This window comes from Procambarus clarkii, chromosome 56 (genome assembly GCF_040958095.1).
Source record: "Procambarus clarkii isolate CNS0578487 chromosome 56, FALCON_Pclarkii_2.0, whole genome shotgun sequence".
Lineage (NCBI taxonomy): Eukaryota > Metazoa > Arthropoda > Malacostraca > Decapoda > Cambaridae > Procambarus > Procambarus clarkii.
In genome coordinates, this window is record NC_091205.1 from 17,600,167 (window position 1) to 17,616,771 (window position 16,605).

At 40.6% G+C, this 16,605-nt stretch overlaps 1 long non-coding RNA gene across 2 annotated transcripts; it reads right to left on the reverse strand.

Annotated features, from left to right (window-relative positions):
• Window positions 1-76: 76 nt before the first annotated feature.
• On the reverse strand, window positions 77-16,063 carry LOC123770660 (uncharacterized). Of its 2 annotated transcripts, none has more exons than XR_011223042.1 (4): window positions 15,721-16,063; window positions 11,061-11,235; window positions 435-6,693; window positions 77-292 (listed from the first exon to the last, which is right to left on the reverse strand). It is a non-coding gene; the product is annotated as an uncharacterized lncRNA (long non-coding RNA). The 2 variants fall into 2 exon arrangements; XR_011223041.1 differs by having other exon boundaries at window positions 77-453; window positions 498-6,693; window positions 15,721-16,062.
• Window positions 16,064-16,605: the final 542 nt, after the last annotated feature.

Below are 16,605 nucleotides of genomic sequence, written 5' to 3' on the forward strand. Positions count from 1 at the left end.
AAATAGGTACTTTCTACCTATTCAAATAGGTAATTTCTACCTATTCAAATAGGTACTTTTCTAATGAAAGTCTTCCACATTTGTTGGATTTTATTATTGCAAATTTGAACATATTCTACCTATTTGGATAGGTACCTATTCAAATAAATAATTTATACCTATTCAAATAGGTACTTATGAAATTACTGTTTTCCACATTTGTTGGACTTTATTATTGCAAATCTGAGCATATTCTACCAATTTGGATCTACTACCTATTCAAATAGGTACTACCTATTCAAATAGGTCCTACCTATTCAAATAGGTACTTATACCTATTCAAATAGGTACTTATACCTATTCAAATAGGTACTTTTATGAAATTGCTGTTTTCCATATTTGTTGGACTTTATTATTGCAAATCTGAGCATATTCTACCAATTTGGATCTACTACCTATTCAAATAGGTCCTACCTATTCAAATAGGTACTTATACCTATTCAAATAGGTACTTATACCTATTCAAATAGGTACTTATACCTATTCAAATAGGTACTTTTATGAAATTGCTGTTTTCCATATTTGTTGGACTTTATTACAAAACTGAACATATTCTATCGATTTGGATAAGTACTACCTATTCAAATAGGTACTTTTCTAAATGAAAGTCTTCCACATCTGTTGGACTTTATTATTGCAAATCTGACCATATTCTACCAATTTGGATCTACTACCTATTCAAATAGGTACTTTTCTTTCCTGATAATTACAGTTTTCCACATTTGTTGGACCTAATTATTGCAAATTTGAACATTTCTACCTATTTGGACAGGTCCTATTCAAGTAGGTACTTTGCACCTATTTAAATAGGTACTTTTCTTTCCTTATGAAATTACCGTTTTCCACATTTGTTGGACTTTATTATTGCAAAGCTGAACATATTCTACCAATTTGAATTGGTACAACCTATTCAAATAGGCACTTTACACCCATTCAATTAGGCACTTTACACTCATTCAAATAAGCACTTTATAACCATTCAAATAAGCACTTTATACCTATTCAAATAGGTACTTTCCTTATGAAATTACCGTTTTCCACATTTGTTGGACTTAATTATTGCAAATTTGAACATATTCTACCTATTTGGATAGGCACTACCTCTTCAAATAGGTACTTTTCTACATATCTTTATGAAAACGTGTCTTCTACATTTGTTGGAAAAAAAAAGTGTATTTAGGTAAGGTACATACATACAAGAGATTTTACATAAATTGATCAAGTTATAGATAGAGCTAGTACATACAGTGCCTAAAGCCACTATTACAAAAAGCGTTTCGGGCAGGAAAAACATTAATGACTAAAACTTAATACTGAGTATAAAGAATAAAATATGTTGAGAACAAATAAAGATAAAGGGAAACATGGCTGAAAAAGCAGCACAAATACAATTAGGTAGACAAAGCGTTGTTTAAGAAAACAGACATGGGTTGACAATAGAGAGGTAAGGTAGGTTACAGGGAATTTATTAGGTAATGCTTCATTTTTATCTTAAACTGGTTGAGAGGGGTACAGTCTTTAACATGGTTGGGAAGGTCATTCCACATTCTGGGACCCTTGATTTGTAGAGCATTTCTAGTTTGATTAAGTCGAACTCTTGGAATATCAAAACAATTTATTTCTGGTGTGGTGCTCATGGGTTCTGTTACAACCTTCTATGAAGCTTTTGAGGTAAGGATTGGCATTACAGTTCAGCATTTTATATATGTATAATACACGAGAGAATGTGCAGTGACTTAATATCTAACATTCAGAGATTTGAGTAGGGGTACCGAGTGATGTACAAATTTGTTCATGTACCTATTTATTATCACCATGGGAAGATTCATGGGCAACAAGGAGAGTCAGGGCTACAGGAAAAAGGACTCACACACACCTGAAACCTAACTCCAAGTTTACTGCATTACAAGGCACATGTTGCCACCAATATCAGGTAGTTTTTTTACATCCTGTGCTTGTCCTGAGTGGGGTAGTGCAAGAAAACTAGCACTGAATGTTACGAATGAATGTCAGGACATTCAACAAGGATATGCACGACCGTAAAAGGGACAACGCAATTAGGACAATAAGGAGCAGGGCGGCACTGAGTTAAGCGAGCATGGCCAACACGCAACCTCACCAGGGCTGTTTCCCATTGCCGGTTACGGTGGTAGGAGGACGGCCACGAGGACAACTTAAGAGAACGTAGTTTGTTACCAGTAACAGACAAACAACAAGCCTGCCAATGAGTAAGCCTTTTCCAGGTAAAAAAGGACAGCAAAAACGGAGGTCTTCGCAGCAAAAGCAGTACGAATATAGACCAAGTTCACCAGGACATCTGTTGTGCTGCGGCACTTGTGGAAACCAAATTGAGAAGGGGAGAGGTGATGGTGTTCTTGGAACCACATCAGATAAACGTTAACCATACGTTCAAAGAGTTTGCAGACAATTTGTGAGGGCAATAGGGCGAAAGACCTTAGAGGATGTTTCCAGAGACCCCGGTTTGCAAACAGGGAGGATAACGGCATCGAGCCAGTCCTCAGGGACTAACGACGACTCCCAGATTCGATTACACAGACTCGGTAAATACTGAGATGTGCACAGAGGGAGATGGCAAAGCATCTCAATGAATGCCATCGGAGCCCGCCGCCGTAGAAGTGCAGAGGGCCAGGGCAGAACAAAGTTCAGAGAAGGGATCGTTATAGGGAAGGCAAAGACGAGTACAGAAATCTAAAGGACGAGATTCAAGGACAGGTTTACAAAGAAGGAAAGATTGGGGAAGATGAAGACCATTGCTAACAAGAAAAGTGGGAACCCAGTTCAGTAGTGACCTGCAACGGGTCCGCCACAAGAGTACCACGGATGTGAAGGACCAGGTGAAACATTAGGAACGAACTTGCCCGCTATCTTGTGGATACGCTTCCAGATATGTGGCAGAGGAGTTTCAGACGTAATGGAGGGAGACATAAGATGCCCAACATTCACGTTTAGCCGTATGGATGGCCCTACGGGCCACCGCACTTGCCTTCCGAAAGAAAAGAATCGGCGGTGTGTCTTCCAGGCTGCACGTTTACAGCGGACAGCCCGAGCACAGTCTGCATTCCAAACCAGGGAATGCAATTCCGTGGACCCCGAGAGGAAGAGCGAGGAATAGAGCGGAGGGCAGCTTCAAAGACTCATGAAAAAGGAAGAGCGAGGGAGAGGTCAGAGAGCGCAGCACTGAGGGTAAATAGGTTCCAGTCCGCTTTTGCAAACTGCCACCTAGGGAAGGAGAGGAGGGTGAAAAGAGAAAAAGGTAACAAGGATGGGGAAATGGTCACTACCATGGAGGTCATCAAGGACCTACCACGTGAAATCCAAGTAAAGAGAAGACGAGCAAAGAGAAAGATCAAGACAGGAAAGGGTACAAGTCCGAGAGTCCAAATGTGTGGGCTCACCAGAATTCGGAAGAGACAGGGAAGAAGAGAGGATAAACCGCTCAAGAAGGCGACCTCGGGTGTTCGTCAGAACATCACCCCAAAAGGAATGACGACAATTGAAATCACCCAGCAGGAGCACAGGCTCCAGCAAGGAGTCCAGTAGGCATTTCAGATCAGGAAGAGAAAGCAGGACACTCGGGGGAGATAAATGGAACAAATAGTGTACCATTTCCCCACAAAGATACGAGCAGCAGAACAATGGAGAGGCGAAGGAAAAAGTAAGGGGACAAAGGGAACAGAGCGAATCAAGAGAGCAGAAGAATTAAGAGCCCCAGCAACAGCTAGGGAGGGGGGGGGGGGAGAGAAAGGAATAGCCCTGAAAATGACCAGGACGAGCACCAAGCATTGGCTCCTGGAGACAGACACACAAAGGGGGGAAAACTGCGAAATCAGAAGTTGCAGTTCAAGGAAATTGGCGTAATAACCTCGAACGTTCCATTGAATAGACCAATGAGAAGAGAAAAGACAACAACAGAGAACAAGGAAGAAACAAAGGCGAAAGAGCAACATAGCACATTAAAGAAGATCAGGGTCAGCAAAGTCAGGGTTAGGGGGCATTTGTAAACTGAGCAAAGACGGAGGGAAGAAAACGGGAGAACAGACCAGAGGCGGACGGGCGGGGTCCGGAGGAAGAGGAGACAACCGAGAGGAGCAGTCAAGGACAGCAGCAGGAAGAGGGGGGGTGGGGGGGAGGAGAAAGAGGGGAGCGCACCTCAGCAAGGGCAGCATCCGAGAGGGAAGCGGGGGCCAAAGAAACCTCCATAGCAGGAACAGGGGGCACAACCACCGAAATGGGAGGGGAAGGAGTGAAAGTCAGAAGCAGGGGCCGAGGAAGAAAGCGAAGCCTTCTTACCCGCCGGGGAGGAGGAAGGAGAGGAGCCAGGCTTACGCTTCTGACTTAAAGAGACGGGTGTCCCAGCAACTACGTACTGGGCAACGGATTCCAGCATCTCAACAGGAGAAGCTGAACGAGAGCACACACGACGGCCATTAGGAGAGCGATGGACATCAGCCCGCACTGACAGGCAGCGGGGAGAGTCAATAGACGGAGGAGAAGGATGGGAAGGAGGATCGGAGAGAGACAAGGAAGAAGACACAGGAGACATGACAGACCAGGTAGAAAGAAGGGGCACCCCAGACAGAGGACCAGGAGGGGGACCCTTCGGGACAGAACTCAAAGGAACAGAGAGGGGCAGTGGGCCTATCAGGGTCCAAGGCCCGGAAACGGTTATGAGTCTGAGGAAGGTGGGAAGGACGAGGAGAGGAAGAGCGCAACACGCGAGCATAAGAGACGTTAGCATAAGGTGGGAGCCGGCGAACCTGGCGTCTTGCCTCAGGAAAAGATAAACGCTCCCAGTGCTTCAAGTTGAGGACGGCTGCCTCAAGCTTGTAATGGATACACGCATGGGAGAAGGTAGGATGGGCCTCACCACAGTCGAGGCACCGAACCTGGGAAGAAGTGCACTCCGACTTAGAGTGACCTTCGCCCCCACACAAAGGACAGACACAGTCCCAGAGCAGCGGAGGGCAACATGCCCAAACCTCCAGCACTTGTTACAGAGCCTAGAAGAAGGAATGTACTCCTGGACAGAGCAGTCTGGCACCAGTAAGAATGACAGAGGATGGAAGGGTCCTACCATCAAAGGTAATCTTCACAACCCGAAGGAGATGACGGTGATGACCATGAGGGGGGACGAGTAGGCCCGAAACGCTTTGCGTAATAGTGGCTTTAGGCATTGTATGTACTAGCCCTAACTATAAATCCATCACTCTTTGTAAAATCTCTTTTATGTATGTACCTTACCTAAGTAAACATTTTGATTTTTTTTTTTTTTTTTTTTAGTAAACGAGTCTACCTGGAGGACAAAATGGATTTGGGCATCAAGGATATGCCGAATATCATCGTGGCAGTCCTGCAGATTCCGAACACTGGTCACAACATGGGGCGGGAGGAGAATAGTGCCAACACTGGCATTCAACCGAGCGTTCTTTGAGACCCGAACAGGGATCTCGCCAAGGCAGGATAAGGCAGCCAAGCGGGAAGCTACATCCTGAGAAGGAGCAGCAACGACACGTGTACCGAGACGAGTGGAGAGACAACCAAGTGGCCCTGCCAATTCTAAAGGAGTGAGGGGCGTAATCAGCTGGAGGCGAGCCTAGCACTGCGATGGCGGCGCGAAGCATCCTGGAGAAGTCTTGCCTGGTCACTGGGGCACGGGCCGGGCTTGGCCCCAGGCTAGGGTAGGCGTGCGTCCCGCACTGTGCTTGTAGGATCCGAAGATAATGTCTATTCTTGACCATGTAAATGATACCTGATCCAGTCAAAGCGTGTGTCGACCTTTTGCCGAGTAGATCACCTTCCCCGGGCTGAAAGTAATAAAGCAGTAAGGGTGGGCAGAAGCGGGCATGCAGTTGTAACATGACAAGCAAAAACTCGGTTGAGAGGGGTAAACCCTATCTGAATTAATATGGAGGAGACCTAGCTAATAAGGGTAGTGCAGGAGATTGGCATAAGAGGGAGGGAGGGGGGTGCCCTGATGCAGGATTTAAAAAGATTCCTTAATTAAACAATCCTGGATGAAACCCCAAATAGAAACATTGGCACAGAAAACACTGGGGGAGGAAGGAGAATAAGTTTGTATAATAACTATACTGCAGCAATGTAAGGTAGCTAACAATTCTAATGAAACTTTCAGTGAAACGAAGGGAGCGAAATACCGTTGCTAGGAATAAAGGCAGGATAAGATAGCCAGAAGTAAATCGGCAAGGGTGGCTCAAAACAAATACAATCGGTTATAATATAATACACAATCATAATATATAATCAATACATATACCATAGAACGGATATATAATATTAAGTCAATATATAAACAATAAATGGAATATAAGAAAGCAATACGTTAAGGCATATCTGTAACATGCTTGTGTCCGAAGCGCGACAAATACAACAAATTACTGTACTGTACTAAGTATGGAAGCGGGGAACATTACCCTTGGTCTCCATCTCATGTTGGCCTCCAAATGGATGATAGAGCTGAAGAGAAGCCAAGGAATCTGCCTTAAGTAGCCATCGAGTGTAGCCTTGGATTGTCAATGAGCATCCGAGAGCAGCAGCTGTACACCGAGAACTTTGGTTACATCTTGTAGAACGGGTGCAAAGTTAAAGCGACGCCAAGGAACTAGTGATCAGTAACTGTAATAAGAATAATATTAAGAATACAAAGTAATATTGTAAATAATATATGACGGCAAAGTGCCACAGAGTAGATGAAATTATGGTATGGCGTCGCTTAGGAAAGCGACGTCATACCGTAATAATAATTTATGCTCATAATAAAATACTGAAATAACAGTAATGATACGGATTAACATTAATACTGTAATATAGCACAGTAAATAAGAGATATATATATACTCTGTCCCATCTCCCGTAAAGGTATTCCTTATTCCAACTTTTACCCAGTTATTCATTCCTCCATCCTTACCTGTTGGCGAGATTGTTGGTCTTCTGTTACTGTAACAAACTGCATACTCTTAAGAGTAGTGTGTCCTCATGGCCGTCGTCCTGCCACCGTAACCAGCGATGGGAAACGGCTCTGGCGAGGTTGTGTATTGGCCATACAAGCTTAACTCGGTCACTTAATGGAGCGCCGCCCTGCTCCTTATTGTTCTGACTTCCAGGACGAGCATGTGTCTTGTTTTCCGACCGTCCTTCACGGTCACTTGTCCCTTGATAGAATTCTTGGTGAATTGGACACTTTCAATATCAGACACCTTATCCATTTCTGTTCTCGTATTGGCATTCTTGGTGATATTTAGCGCCCTCTGATTATTCCACACATTTGATGGTGCTACATAGCCATCCGGGTTTGGTGCATTCTTTTGATAATTACTTCCTGTCCCCCAACACAGTGAATTATATGTACCCTGTATCACCACATACTCCGTACCACCACAAGTACTATGTACCAGCACAAGTATTCTTTACCCCCACATGTACTCTGCACCTCACCCTCAAACAGCTAATGGGTATTGGGTAATATATGTTAATCAATTTAGTATACAGTTCGTGCATCCTGGGAATGGTCAGTAATTCAACCTTGTGGAACACACAGCACAGAGACCTTGTGGGACTGAGCACACTGCTCCAAATTTAGCTGAATCTTTCACCCGTAAGGAGGGAATTGATTACCAACTCCGATTGCCTTTGAGCAGCCCGAGGGGCAGCAATATTCCAAGAAAATCAAGAAAATCTAGTTGATTTGAGGTAAAGTTAAGTAGTAATAATTATTAGTATTAAAATTATTAAGATTTATAGATCACCTATGGTAGGTATACATAGCTACCACCTATGGCTCCTTATTTTAGTATTTATTTTATGGGATGATTTTTAAGGCTTAATAATTAAGATTGTAATGAAGTTGTTGGCAAAGATGATAGCTGTTGACGGATGAATACTCTTTACTAAAATAGTTTATTCTTTACCGAAAATAGTTAAAAAAAAAAAAAAAAGTTATAGGTCTCCATTTTGTGTTGGCTAATGTTTCAACCCATAATTTAAACCACTATTCTACAGTGCATCCTGTTAAAGGTTAGCACTTGGGAGAAATCTTGGTGCTTCTCAGTAAATTATTACATATAACATACGACTGCCTCTGCTCTTGACCACATCTCGACTAACATACCCTCTCCATTTAGTTCAGGGATAATCACTGATAGGACCACAGACTATTACCCCATATTTCTCCTAACCAACATTTATAAACCACCTCTAGATACAATGAAGATAAGCTTTAGGCTGCACAGTCGAACTTCTATAAGCAACTTTATTGCTGCTGCTAATATCAACTGGGAGACTAAGGTAACTTTAGAGAATTAGGCAACATAGTGAACATTAACCTAGCAGTGCAAACGTTTCAAAAAACTCTAGAGCCTCTCTAACACCCACTGTCCAATGCTAACAAAATAAGTCACAACTAAAAGGTTAAACAATCCACGGCTTACAAAGTGTATACTTAAATCTATCGATAAAAAACATGACCATGAGAAGAAATATAGGTTAGGAGTTGTTTTGAAAGAAGTTTCAAAGATTTACTCATCAATGTTGTCTAAAATAATTTGGAGAGCCAAAATAAAATACTACGAAAATAAATTTAACCAAATTAAGGGCAACATTAAGAAAACCTGGAGTACTATTTCCCAAATATTAGGATAAAAAAATATTTTGAATATAAAATCAATACTCATATCCAATGACGATGGTGTGCTTTCAGCCTCTGACACTGCTATTGAATTCAATAGTTTCTTTTCATCCATTGGCACATCCCTTGCTAGTGATTTCACTGATGTCAACAATTTCACTTTTATCAATTCTGCCAACCTTGTCAAAAATATTTGAGAAGCTAATCTATGAGCGGCTGTACTCTTATCTAGCTAAACACAATATATTTAGCTCTTGCCAATATGGCTTCAGACCCAAAAAAGAGCACTAAGATGCACTGATTAGCATGATTAACTAGATATATGCAGCTCTTGATAAAGGTGAATTCCCAGTTGGGTTATTTGTTGACCTAACATAAGGCCTTTGATACTGTCAACCAACACAAGGTTTTTAAATTACATTGTTGTGGAGTCAGAAGTCACTCCCTCCAATACCTTCAATCTCTTACCTCTGTGACAGGCTCGAGTATGTTTTTCTGAATGATTCCACTTCTCCAACCCTTCCCATCAACATTAGTGTTCCACAGGGCAGAATACTTGGCCCTCTCCTCTTTCTCATCTACATTAATGACCTTCCAAATGCATCTCAACACCTCAACCAATTTTATTTGCTGATGACAACCTTCATTTTCTTCAGTTCTAACACAGTTCTATGATAGTGAATACTGAACTAAATAAAGTCCACCATTGGCTAACTGCTAACAAACTCACCCTTAACGTTGACCAAACCTATACTGTATTTTGTTTGGTAATAAATCTTCAGATCAAATTAATCTAAGAATAAACAATATACAAATTAGTAACAAAGTAGATAGTAAATTCCTTGGTGTTTTCATTGATAAGCTGAATTTCCAGGGCCACATTCAACAGAGCAAGAAATGTTTCTAAAACTGTCGGCATTCTTTCCAAGATCAGATATTATGTACCTTGTCCTGCCCTGGTGATGCTCTATTATTCTCATCTATCCTTATCTCAATTATGATATTTGTGCAAGGGGTTCTACTACCCAAAATCATCTACGTCCTCTAATTACTCTAACACAAATCTGCTATTAGAACAACAAACAACTCTGTCCCCAGACAACACTCGGTACTCTTACTTAAATCTTTGAATATGTTAGATATTAAGTCACTGTACATCCTCTCAAGTGTACCCTATATATTTAAAACTCTCGAACTGAAATGCCAATCCTGACCTTCAACGCTTCCTAGAAGATTGTTCAACCCCCTGCAAGAGCTCAACCCCGCAACAGAGCTCAACCCCCTGCAAGAACAACTAGGAGAGTACAACTAGGTGAATACATATAAATTGTGACACTAGCTCTCCACATATATCAGTTGCTTAATTTAGAAACTGTACTTGTGGTCAGTCTTGAGCCCATTGTTGATGTGAAGATGTGCATTGAATTTTGTAACTAGCTCATCAAGACTAACCTGCTTAGCTAAATGAATTATGGGGTTTAGTCCCTGAGCCCATTATGTGCCTCTGTAACCATTTCCACTACTGCTCACAAGATGGGTATGTGGTGCATAATAAATGAACAAAAAAAAAAAAAAACATGATTCAAATGTACAAATGGATGAAAGGTAACCTAGTGGTTAACCTAGTACAAAAGCTATGACAAGTTTTGTAATAATAGGCATTTGTATGGTCACCACAGTAACCGGACCAGGCAACGTGATATAGTCATTGCAAGAATTTGCCTTGGCTATAGACACATCTGGTAGGTTAGTGAGGCTGAGCCACTACCAGAATACTCAGATTGTAAACTCTGTAATAAACCTTTAATGCACTCACTAAAACAGTATATTGTTGAATGTGAAACCATAAAAGATTTTAGGCCTCCTATACCACCAACTATGTAGCTATTTCATTGACTCAGGTGTTCTGGACGACATCCTGACAATTTATCCAAAATTTGCTTGTCCATTTTAAAGAATGAAGAACAATTTTATTTATATTACTTCTAAGCTGCATCACTTATGAACCCATCCCTGCCCTTGTGTGGCAGTGGACAATAGAAAGTTGTTTTCTCATATTCATACATTAAAACATTGATTGTAACCATGATATATATGTGCTTCAGCCTACAGTTTAGACTTATTGTTTTGTGTATGACCCTCTGTCTTGCGTGACAGTGAATACCAGCATTATCCTCATTCTAATAAGACTTAGTTGAAATCCTCAGATTAGGCAAAATTGTAATTAATTTTGCCATTAAAGATGTTAATAATAATAATGTACTCCAGAATCTAATTTACAACACCACTTTTATAAACTTCCAAACCATTATACTCTTTCTAATGTACTGTACTACTATGACAACACTTATAGACTCACCTTCTCATTGTGAGGAAGACCACAAACACTATCCAGTAAAGTGTGATATTCACTGAAGTATTCTTTCAATTTTATTGGCTCTTCTGTTACCCAACCACAATTCTTCATGTTATGAATATTCTCCATGATAAAAATATGATTTCTTCCTTTTTTTGTTTATTTTACTGCAACAACTCTGCAAAGACAAAAGTTATTTTACATCATATATTTCATTCCTTATATCAACATTACCCAGTTTCTCCCTTTATGGGGTGGATACAGTTAATACTGAAAATTTAGGGTTCTGAGGCTAGGTAATGATGATACGGTTACTAGCTATCAGCTGGGATTTCTCTCTAGAAGAGTTTGCAAATAAGAGATTATTTTTCTTCTGCTGTATCTTGCTCTTGTTAGGATCCATTTAGATGATGCAATTCAAATTTTGGTTGCCACACTATAGAAAGGACAATTTAAGGTCCTTAAATGAGGTAAACAAAGGTTGATCAATTTAATGCCAGGGATTAGAAGGATGAAGAAAGCTTAAATTACATTCTCTATAAAGGCCAAGAGTTAGGGGGTAATATGACTGAAGTGTGAACAAAGAAATCACATTAATGTGATGAATCACCGAGAAAATCAGTGGAGCCATGAGAGGATTTGAGCCTATGTTCTGGATACTTCCAGGCACACACCTTAAACCACTACACGACGACACAATAAAAGCAAAGCAACCTAGGTTTCAACTAAATCCTCTAGGGGTTCTGAGGTTTCAATTGATGCCAAATTAAGGTTTTAACACATTGCCTGTATGAACTCTGGGTGTGACTAGGCGTTCACATCCAATACTTCTCTTGAAATGCACAAAGAAATCACACTAATGTGATTTCTTTATAAGAGGCTGCTCCTAATGGCCAATAAGAGCTGTGTCGTATAGGCTAATAAGCCTTCTGTAGTGTCCTTTATTTTTACCTGACTATTGTATCAGCAGCCATTTTCCTACCAGACTTCCAGCTCCACAACCATGCTCTTAAGTTTAACTGATAATTAAATGGATATAAATTCTTCATATCCAAAACAATTGTCTACAAATTTTAAAACCTAACCTCCTTCATCGTCATTACGATTGTTATTTTATTTACTTATTTATTTATTTATATATACAAGAATTCTTACACTCTTGTACAAATGTAATGTCCCGCCAAATCGTTTAACAACCAGGTACCCATTTCACTGTTGGGTTAAACAGAGGATACAGTTAAGGATTTGTGCCCAATAAGCCCCCCCCCCAGCCAGGATACAAACCCAGGACAAAGCACTAATGAAATGCCAGGCAAGCCTCTAACATTACGCCACGGGAGCCACCACGGGGATGTGCAGTTTGCATGATGGTTTTCTTCTGATGACTACACGAGTGGTGATGTTGAGACGCATCACAATGACATGCCAGGGTTTATAGCTTGGCAAGTCCTAACCTTACCCAGCCTATCCTAAGGTAACAGCCTAACAAGAAATATTTTTTAGAATTGGATCGAGTTCTTAGTTCAAATAATAATTATAATAATTTAATTTAGTTCTCGTAGTCATTTAGTTTAATTTAGTTAACAGTCCCTGTGGCACAGAGGTAAGACACTCGTCTGGCGTTTCGCAAACACTTTGTCCTGTGTTCATGTCCTGGCCGGAGAGGATTTACTGGGCGTCAATCCTTAACTGTAGCCTGTTTACCCAACAGTAAAATGGCTACCTGGTTGTTAAACAATTTGGCGGGGTCGTATACTGGGGAATATTAGGATTAGGGACTTGCCAGAAATGCTACTGTACTAGTGGCTTTACAAGAATGTAAGAACTCTTGTATATATAAATAATAATAATAATAAATTGTATTATTTATTTAATTTATTTATATATACTGTATATACAAGAAGGTACATTGGGTTTATGAGAATACGTAACATGGTGTATTTACATTCTTGTAAAGCCACTAGTACGTAGAGCATTTCGGGCAGGTCCTTAATTAATCTAACAGATAATATTAAGTTGGTAATTTCTAGCAAAATTTATAAAATGTTAACAGGTACATTGTAAGAAAATTTGACAAAGGTTAGTAGGCACATTAAAGCACATTAATAGCTCTGATTGATAGCGCTGATAGCTTGATTGATAATTTGACAAAGATTAGAAGGCACATTAAAGCACATTGATAGCACATATAAGATGACAGCAATGATCACCATGGTAAAGTTGTATGGCTTAGGTACATATATATTGAGGAATTGAGTAGCACACAATGTGTGTTCAACAACCATGATATAAGATGATCACAATGGTAAAGTTACATGGCTTAGATACATATATTGGGGGATTGGGTAGCACTAGATACAGTGTGAGTTAAAGCACTAGGTAAGAAACTATGAAAATGAAATTAGGTTTTTTTTTTTTAAATAAGGCAAAAGTTGGACAGTTTTTCAATTTGTTAGGGAGTGAGTTCCATAGACTAGCTCCTTTTATTTGCATAGTGTGTTTACACAGATTAAGTTTAACTCTGGGGATATCAAAGAGATATTTATTTCTGGTGTGGTGATAATGGGTCCTATTACATCTGTCCAGTGAAAGTTTCAGAGCAGGATTTACATTTAAGAACAGGATTTTGTAAATGGCACATTAGACTGTGTGGAGTGAGGTTATGTTTAGCATGTTTAGGGATTTAAAAAAGGGGGGCCGAGTGTTTGAAAACAGATTTTGTTACTGTTCTCATAGCAGATTTTTACTGGGTGATGATGGGCTTGAGGTGGTTCGCAGAGGTTGAACCCCATGCAGATATACCACAAATAAGATCGGGATAAATTAGTGCATAGTATAGTGAGAGGAAAGCAGAGTTAGGTACATAATATCTAACTTTAGAGAGTATACAAACTGTTTTAAAGACTTTCTTAGTTATGTGTTGTATGTGGGTGCTGAAGTTGAGTCTCTTGTCTAAGTATAGGCCAAGGAACTTTCCATCATTTTTATTGCTGATGTTAACATATCTTAAGCTGTACTGCATTTGTTGATTTACTTCCAATAAATAATAATAATAATAATTTATTTAGGAAAAGTACGTACATAGTTGCAGAGTTACAGTACAAACATTGATTTAAAGCGGTCCGTCTAATTACCACAAGCTACACAAGCTTTAGAAAGCTTATGTTAGTAATGAATAAATATGATATATTTACTCATTATAATGTTGGTGCTGAATGTACAACACGAGAAAACAATTTTAATCTGAAAGTCTATTTTTATTAAGAAATTAGACGAAAATAAAGAGCTGGTGACGCCAAATAAAGTCGACGATCCAAGCGTCAGTTAGGTTAGGTTTGGTTAGGTTTGGTTAAGTTAGGTTAGGTTAAGTTAGGTTAAGTTAGGTTAAGTTAGGTTAGGTTAGTTTAGGTTAGTTTAGGTTAGGTCAGCCTAACCTAACCTAACATTTATTCATTACTAACGTATTGCCAGGAAGCTTTGTGAAGCTTGTGTAGCTTGTGGTAATTAGACGGACCCATTTAAAGATAGAGGTAGTACATACGATACCTAAAGCCACTAGTACGCATAGCGTTTCGGGCAATAAATAATAAACTACTGTTCTTCCCTACAATAGGCACCAGAGGCAAGGTTTCCCTAGAGTCTATGCCAACTTCTGACTTTCCTAGGCTGTAACCCTCAACAATTGCCTAACACCTAGATACCTGTTGACCAGACAACACACTAGAAGTTGAAGGGACGACGACGTTTCAGTCCGTCCTGGACCATTATCAAGTCTATTGTGATGAGGAGATTGATTGATTGATAAAGATTAAGCCACCCAAAAGGTGGCACGGGCATGAATAGCCCGTAAGTGGTGACCTTTTTAAGCCATTTCCAGTATCAAGAGCTGATACTGGAGATCTGTGGAGGTGCGAATGCACCCTGCATGATGGGAGATGTCTCCCTTGTGAATGTGTTAAGATGAAGATGAAGCCACCCAATAGGTGGCACGGGTATGAATTGGTAAGTGGTGGCCCTTTTGAGCCATCACCAGTATCAATAGATGATACTGGAGATCTGTGGAGGTGCGACTGCACCCAGCGTGACGGGAGATGTCTCCCGTGTTTTAAACAGATGAAGATGAAGATGAAGCCACCCAAAAGGTGGCACGGGCATGAATAGCTCGTAAGTGGTGGCCCTTTCGAGCCATCACCAGTATCAAGAGCTGATACTGGAGATCTGTGGAGGTGCAAGTGCACTCTGCGTGACTGACGGGAGATGTCTCCCATGAATGTGTCCAAGATGACGATTAAACCATCCAAAAGGTGGCACGGGCATGAATAGCCCGTAAGTGGTGGCCCTTTCGAGCCATTACCAGTATCAAGAGCTGATACTGGAGATCTGTGGAGGTGCAACTGCACCCTGCGTGACGGGAGATGTCTCCCGGACCAAGTGTGTGGACTGTGTGTGTGATGAGGAGGTAGAGACAAGCAATAAATAGGCAAGAGAGAGCTGAGGAGGAAAGTAAGGTGTAGGGGAAAGTAGTATTAATGAGAACTGCAGGCCTATTAGCCCATACGAGGCAGCTCCTATTATAACCACCGAAGGAGAAGTAATAGCAATAAAAAGAGGATAGCAAGGGAGCGTAGGAGACAATGAACAGAAAAAGGGTGAACCTAGATACCTGTTAACTGCTAGGTGAACAGAGGCATATGGTGAAAGGGTATGTTGCTTCTGTTCTGCCACAGCAATGGAACCAGGGGACTTTCCAAGTGTGCCGTTAACAAGTGCACATGTAGATGACTGCACGCGTAGTGTAGCTATGGTGACGTGTTACCATGTTGTTGTTGTTAGAGATTTACCTCCCCAGGACGAAGTGTCCATGCAGCACGGGCTATGGTGAGCCCGTGTGACGTGTTACCGCTGACGGTCACACAAGCTCTAAGTGTTTAATGTGTCGTCTTGAGCACGGTTGCCAGATACAAATTGCTGAAAGTAGCCAGCTGACGGTCAAAAAAATAGCGAATTTGTAATAAGTGTAGCCCAATTTTTTGTTGAGTGACTGATACGGGTTTCAAAGTAATATATTTTGATATATAGAGTGCACTACACGATGTTAATTGTTTTGTTCATATTATTTCTGCGCGCACACATACACACACACTACTTGTGAAGGAGGAAATGTATATTTTTACCTCTCAAAATGTTTGGTAATGTACTGTTTATTTGTGATGTGTGTCTATGTATATATTAACACGTTGTACTGAATGGGGTGAGAATAGCTTGAGCTACCTCATCCCTTTGTGTGTATTTTACCTCAATAAACTTATTTCAATTTCAATTTCAATACACACACACACATACATACATACATACATCTGCTATGATGCTATGCATACATAGAGATCTGCTATGAGGATGATAAACTAATGATGATAAATGCATATAGTCCACCGCCAAGCAGCACATGGTCAAAGGAGGAGCTAGATAGTAAACGTGAAGGTCTTATAACAATAATGAGAGAGATTATAGCGAGAGCGGATAACGATAGATCACGACTGTTGATAGT